Source organism: Sus scrofa, chromosome 5, assembly GCF_000003025.6.
Source record: "Sus scrofa isolate TJ Tabasco breed Duroc chromosome 5, Sscrofa11.1, whole genome shotgun sequence".
NCBI lineage: Eukaryota > Metazoa > Chordata > Mammalia > Artiodactyla > Suidae > Sus > Sus scrofa.
The window spans coordinates 96670312-96677798 of record NC_010447.5 but is presented as its reverse complement, the minus strand read 5'-3'; positions in this window follow the sequence as shown (position 1 = coordinate 96677798).

The following is a 7487-nucleotide window of genomic DNA, read 5'->3' as shown; positions in this document are numbered from 1 at the left end:
TGTTTGGATTCTGATTATAATCTTAGCCTATTGAGGTAAATAAATTGGTTTTGAATCAATAATGTGAGATTTAATGTTTATCAGTCAATCCATTTGTAAAACTGAATTGCCTACTAAGGGAGTAACTTTGATTTTGTATTAGCACATAATGGAAGAGTTAGCGCCAGATTTTGAAATAGATTTCACTTTAAGCAGAGAAAGGCTGTAGAGTATAACCACTTTAGGTAGCTTAAAGTAACATTAGAAATATAATATGCTTTATCCATACAGAAAAAGCAGATCTATACTGTAATTAACTCTTAAAAGAATGATAAAAAATACATGAAAAATTCTGCCCTATTTTGAAATGCGAAATATGATTTCTGTTTTTTTTTTAAATTCCCTTTCTGTTAATTTCCCACTATTGCTGCTTGAAATTAATGTAACGTAGATTCAGTTGGATAACTTATATTCAGCTTTTAGAAACACTTACATGATGTTTAAGAAAGCCTATGTGGGAGTTCCCATTGTGGCTCAGCGGGTTATGAACCTGACTAGTATCCATGAGGATGCAGTTTCAATCCCTGGCCTCGCTCAGTGGGTTACGGATCCAGTGTTGCTGTGAGCTGTAGTATAGGTCAAAGATAAGGTTCGGATCTGGTATTGCTGTGGTTGTGGCTTACGCTGACATAGCCTGGGAACTTCCGTGTGCCATGGGTGTGGCCCTACAAGGCTAAAAAATAAAAGGGGGGGGCTTATGAGTATTTTGAAACATGTCACGTAAAATCCAAAAGCTATGTTTTTCCACCAGTATAAAGCTGGATTCAACATGTGGAAATATGGGTTGGTTACTTTATCAGAACTGACAAATCTTTTTATATATAATTACTCACAGTCTGTTCTGATTCAAATAAATTTAATAAAACAATATTAATGTTGCAGTGTAGCCACTTTGTATTATATAGCACTTCATTTTTGTTTAGTACATACTTTGATTTGTAATTGTTGAGCTACTATGGGATTTTAGAAGAGAAATTAAATAAATGTTGAATCTTTTAAAACAGTAATGTGAAAGATTATATTTCAAGGAGTTCCCATTTTGGTGCAGTGGAAACAAATCAGACTAGGAACCATGAGGTTGTGGGTTTGATCCTTGGCCTCTGTCAACTGGGTTAAGGATCCAGCGTTGCTGTGAGCTGTAGTGTAGGTTGCAGATGCAGCTCGGATCTGGCTTTGCTGTGGCTGTGGCCTAGGCTGGCAGCTGCAGCTCCAGTTTGACCCCTAGCCTGGGAACCTCCATATGCCATGAGTGCAGCCATAAAAAGCCAAAAAAAAAAAAAAATCTACTACTTGCCACATGAAAAATGGACTATTCATTCATTTAATTGTTTGGACTATATAACAACAAACACCAAGATATTAAGCAACATTAACATATTACAAAGTATCAACATAATAGAATTTTATTTTCCTTTTGATTTAGATTTGGGTTATCATTTAGAAATAGCATTAGTCTCAAATTTAGTTAAATATTTTTTAAAAATGGCGTTATTTAAAGCAGAATGCACTGACCTCTCTTTTATTTCAATAGAGCCATGATTCTCAATAGGAGTTGATTTTGTCCCCAAGGGGATGCTTGGTAATGTCTGGGGACATGTTTGGTCATTGTCTGTGGTGCCAAGTTTGAGAAACCCTGGAGCAGAGAGGTATTAAAGAACCTTAGTAGTAGAGAATGCATGAAAGATGAAATTAAGAATGTAAACATTAAGGAGTTCCTATCGTGGCTCAGTGGTTAACGAATCCGATTAGTATCCATGAGGAGCAGGTTCGAGCCCTGGCCCTGCTCAGTGGGTTAAGGATCCAGTGCTGCCATAAGCTGTGATGTAGGTCGCAGACATGGCTCAGATCCTGAGTTGCTGTGGCTCTGGTGTAGGCCAGCGGCTACAGCTCCAATTCGACCCCTAGCCTGGGAACTTCCACAGGCCTCGGGTGCAGCCCTAAAAAGACCAAAAAAAAAAAGGTGAGCATTAAGAAGTTAGAGGCTGGGTCTATCTGGATAACTGTTGTGTTTTGCACATTGTAGAAGCTTAGTATTTGTTGAATAAATATTTGTTGAATAACTACATTCATAAACAGGTGAAATACCTGTTTTATTTTATTGTCCCTGAGGCCTTGTTCAGTTTTTTGGTATGTAAAAGATCACAAGTGGTTAGTCTTTTTTATTCCCAAACTGGTTAGTAATCACTGCTGTAGGGCAACATGTCCTATTTAATAGACAGGAAATATTTTAGGATTATGCTTATGATATACTTCAGAATGCATGTAAATGAAGAGCTGAAATGTATTTTAGCGCATTCCAGTATAAGGCACATATTAAGATGGATTTGGAAATATATACATGTAGCCATTTTATTATACTGTGAAATGACTGCCCATTCTTATGGGAAAATAAAATTTATGTAAAGGGCCTTTTTGCAATTTTTAGTCATAAATTATAGCCTTTTTATATACCCCAGGCAGTAATATTACTTATAAATTTATACCATACACCACTTAAACTTTTTTTATTAAGAGTGATCAGAGTCAAAACCATATGCTGTGGCTTTTGCCCTGTGGAACTCTCAAATGTACTGCAAGAATAATTATTCCTATTTGATGGAGTCACTGAAGAGAATGTGGTGCTGGATGGTAAGATGTATGTCATCTAATGAGACCCTCTGCAAACTCTCTAAAGGCTTGTGCTAGGAGTTTTGTGGGTTTTCTCTTATTAAAAGACTAAATAGCGCTTGAAATCTCTAAGAGAAGAAATTGGTGTTAAGGATTCAAAGACTTTCCTTCTCAGAGGATGCCATCAGAAATGCGTAACACAGAGTATGGTCCTTTGAGAGAGAGAGGAAGGGAGAAAGAGACTTTATCATGTCGATTTTTTCTTTTTTTGGAAACTGCAACATAAATGTAGACCCTCATCATTTTCCTTCTTTTTTTTTTTCAGTGTCATTATTATTATTTTTTGGCCATGCCCCAGGGCATGTGGAAGTTCCTAGGCCAGGGATTGAACCCGAAAAGCAGTTGTTGCGGCTTGCACCACAGCTACGGAAACGCTGGGTCTTTAACCTGCTGCACCACGAGGGAACTTCCACTCATCATTTTCTTTTGATGAGCCTCCTAAGTGTCTTTTTCTCAGCCTTTTTTCCATCCAGCCTATTCTTCAGAACTTTGTTTTATGTTTTCAAAAGCACAGATCTGGGAGTTCCCGTCGTGGCTCAGTGGTTAACGAATCCGACTAGAAACCATGAGGTTGCGGGTTCGGTCCCCGCCCTTGTTCAGTGGGTTAACGATCCGGTGTTGCCGCGAGCTGTGGTGTAGGTTGCAGACGCGGCTCGGATCCCGCGTTGCTGTGGCTCTGGCGTAGGCCGGTGGCTACAGCTCCGATTCAACCCCTAGCTGGGAGCCTCCATATGCCGCGGGAGCGGCCCAAAGAAATAGCAAAAAGACAAAAAAAAAAAAAAAAAAAAAGCACAGATCTGGAGGTGCCCATCCCCAGATTCAAGATATTCAGCCACCTTAGTATGCTAGAAAATTTATTTTAAAATCTGCTGCTTACCCATCTTGCCAACTATGTTCCCACTAATTAATCATCCGCATGTGCCTTTCCCCATCTCCATATAAATGCCATGATCTTTTATACCTTTCTTCTTTTACAGCTAGGTAACATGAAGTTTTCTTTCAAATACTGAATCTCTAAAAGTCTTCCCTAACCTGTCTTTGATTTCACTTCCCTGTGTTCCTAAAAGAATTTCTACATACCTATATTAAAGGAATTTACACATACTAAGATTATGTTTATTTTCTCATTAGCTGCCACATCTGTGAAAGAAGGGGTAAAGAGTATTACTCTTTGCGTCCCAGCTGCCAATGACAAGTACAGAAGTGCTTGAACATTCAAAGGTGAACCACCTATTAGAATGTATAAAATTAAAAAACTAACCAACCACGTCAGTCAAGGCAAGGATATGAAAGAACTGGAAGTCCCATCCACTGCTGGTAGGAATAGAAACTAGTACCAAACCTTTGGAAAACAGTTTGACAATTTCTTAAATATATACTTGTTACATGACCCAGCCATTCCCTTCCTAGATGGTTATTCAAGCATACGTCCATACAAAAACTTGCACATGAACTTTCATTGCAGCTTCGATAGCCCCAAACTGGAAACAACCCAACTTTCCATCAAGAGGTCAATGGATAAACCAACTGGTATATGCACACAATGGAATACTACTTACAGCAATACAAGAGTGAACTACGGAGAAATGCAATAATGTAAATCTCAGAATAATCACACTAAGTGAAAGCAGCCATACGAAAACAAGTACATGAGGTATGGATCAATTTTAATTTGCTATTAAAATGCAAACACTTCTGCAGTGACAGAAAGTAGCTTTTTGGCTGCTGGGGTGGGGGTGGGGTGAAGACTGGAGAGTCGAGGAGAAGCAGGAGGAAGGTTTGCACAGAGGATTGGGGAAACCTTTGGGGGTGATGGATATATCATATATTCGCTATCTTGATTTTGGTAGTGGTTTCATGTGTGTCAACATATGTAAAGCTTGCCGAATGGTGGATTTTAAATATGTGCTGTGCGTTCTGAGTCAGTTATGCCTCAGTGAAGCTTTCTGAACTGGAAAAGAATTAGAAAGTGAAATCGTTTTGGAAAGATTCTGCATGTAATTTACAAGGTTGAGGCTACTGATTTTCTTAGGGTATAACTGGATAAGAATATGTTATTTGGCTTTTTAGAGCCAAACCCATGGCATATGGAGGTCCCCAGGCTAGGGGTCCAATCAGAGCAGTAGCCGCCGGCCTCTGCCACGGCCACAGCAATGTGGGATCTAAGCTGCACCTGCAACCTACACCACAGCGCACACTGATGCTGGATCCTTAACCCACTGAGTGAGGCCAACCCGCAACCTCATGTTTACTGGTCAGATTCGTTTCCACTGCGCCACAATGGGAACTCCAAGAATACATGCATTCCAAGGACAGGGCAGGGGTGAGGAGCCTGGGCCAGCTTGAGGGTCACCCCTTGATCAAGGTGACCTCCTACAAACAGATGCAGTAGCAAAGCAAGGAGATTATTTGAATGGCTATAGCTTGAGTGGAAAGCCTGCTCAGCTGTTTGTGATTGGTTGTTCTTAAATTCTGTTTTCACCAATAACAGTGCCTTTAGCAGAATTGGATTCAGCCCTCGAAGGATGGGTAGGCTTCCGAAATTGTGCTACTGTGGCAACAGGCAGTCTAAATATTATTGAGCAAAACAGAAAGGTAATCTAAACAGAGGTGGCTTGGCAGCAGTGCACAGAGTAGGTTTCTTATTGATATTGACTGGAGCAGGCTATTCTTAAAAACAAGTGGGAATATGGGATGGTTTGGAAAAGGTTTGGGGCAAATCTCAGAGGGCCTTGAACGCTGTTGTTAAGAAGTTTGAATTTCTCTTATAGAATCGTGTTTCAGAAAGCAAGTTTATGTAACAACACTTAAGCATAGCCACAGAGTAAATATGAAAAATCTTTTACGAAAGTTAATCAAGACAAGGTAAAGTACACAACTGGACCATCTGGTTTATGGGGAGAAGGACTAAGCTCAGTGTAAAACATGATCAATTTCAGGTGCAAGGGAAACAGTCAGATGCAGATGGCCATTGGGCAATTGATACTAAAAAGTTTAGAATTAGCCTAAGGCCAGAGAGGTTACGGTGAATGAAAGATGTTTTAGTTATTGATGGCTTACGGTATACAAGAGATTGTTTGGAAAAAGGAAAAAGCCCAACAGTTTTATATACCCTTTAGCTCATGTAAATTCTCTCACTATCCCACTGAGACACTTTTCTGTGTCCTTGACTGGTTTTAACTCACCTTCCTGACTTCCAAACCTGAGTAAGAATACTCAAAGGACCCGTCTTTGACCCTCTTTTTGAACTATACTCACTTCCTAAGTGGTCTTGCATCCAGTCTTGTCTTGAAGCAGAGTTTTTATGGTGAAGACATATGCATAAATGTAGGGGGCTAGACACTCCCCAAACTTGTATGCCTAATAGATATCTTGAACTTGACATGGCCAAAGGCAAAGTCTTGACTTCACTTTTCTCACCTACATTTCCTCCTGCTATTTCATATCTCAGAAAATGGCCACTCAGCCATCCAGTTACCGGGGGGAACAAACCACAACAAAACCATAAAAACATTAGCAGCCATTCTCTACTTTTCCCCCTCTCTTAGAGTTCACTTCCAATCCATAAGTAAATCCAGGAAGCTCTACCGTCAAAATATATCCCAGATTCATCTATTCGTCATTGCTTCTACTACCTTTCTATAAAGCAATATTATGCCTCACTGGATTAATACAATTATTCCTTAAAGGTTCTTTTTCCACTTTTGTCTCCTTTCAGCCTATGAGTCATCATATAACTGTAATCCGAGTTGTTCCTTTAAAACATGTCGTGTCATGCCACTCCTCTGCTAATCATTCTCAGAATAAAAAAGCCAAAATCCTTACCAAAATGTCTAGCGGTCCTTATAACACCCTCTGACTTCACTACTCCTTGTTCTAGCCAGGGATGCATTTCTCGCTGTTCTGAAACTCAGTGAGCAGACTTCACCCTCACTGCCTTTACACTTAATGTTTCTTCTGCCCTGAAAACTCTTCTCTCCTGTTTCTAAAGTTCATCCCTTTTCTATTCGCCTGATCAAAGGATCTTTGCTCAACCATTCCATATAAAAACAAAACAAATAAAGCCTAAGCCCCTCAGTTCCAGCACTGACGCATAGTAGGTACTTAAATTTAAATGATTATTCAGTATTTCAGAGAATCATAAAGACTCCTCTGTATGTTGAAAATGAGCGCATTGTGGCTTATGTAAATGTCCCAAAGTTTCATATCTAGTAGGTTGCAGGGCTGGGATTTGAATCAAATTCTTTTTGGCTCCAAAACTTAGTTATTTGATGAGTGTTTAAATCACAATGTTGACTTGAAAATCTTAGAAGGATTGGAAGCTGTAGGAGGAGATGGATTAAAATAGTGGCTAGATTCTAGAGCTGGACTAGGGATAGACACTAGAGTAGGGATTCCTACTCTTTCTCAGGTCATGGATTCCTTTGAAAATCTCATGCTACTCTTTGGCCCTCGTTCCCTTAAACACATGTAAATATGTGCCACACTCTTGCAAGAGAGTGCATGTGATTTATAGATTCTACCTTACGTTCTGGTAGACAGAGACAGAAGAGGGTGGATTTGGAGATCATTTGCGCAGATTCTACTTTTGGGAATTTTGACAATACGTGTAAAGGGAGGGCAAGTGGATCTTCCAGAGCTTAAGGCTATGACTCTGACTTCTCTGCTTATGCCCAAGTCACTCAGATATCATGGTCTTAGTCAAGAGAGAAAGGACAAAAGAGATCATCTAATACCCTCATTTTGCACGTGAAGCCGGGAGGCCCAGGTGGCCCCACTTG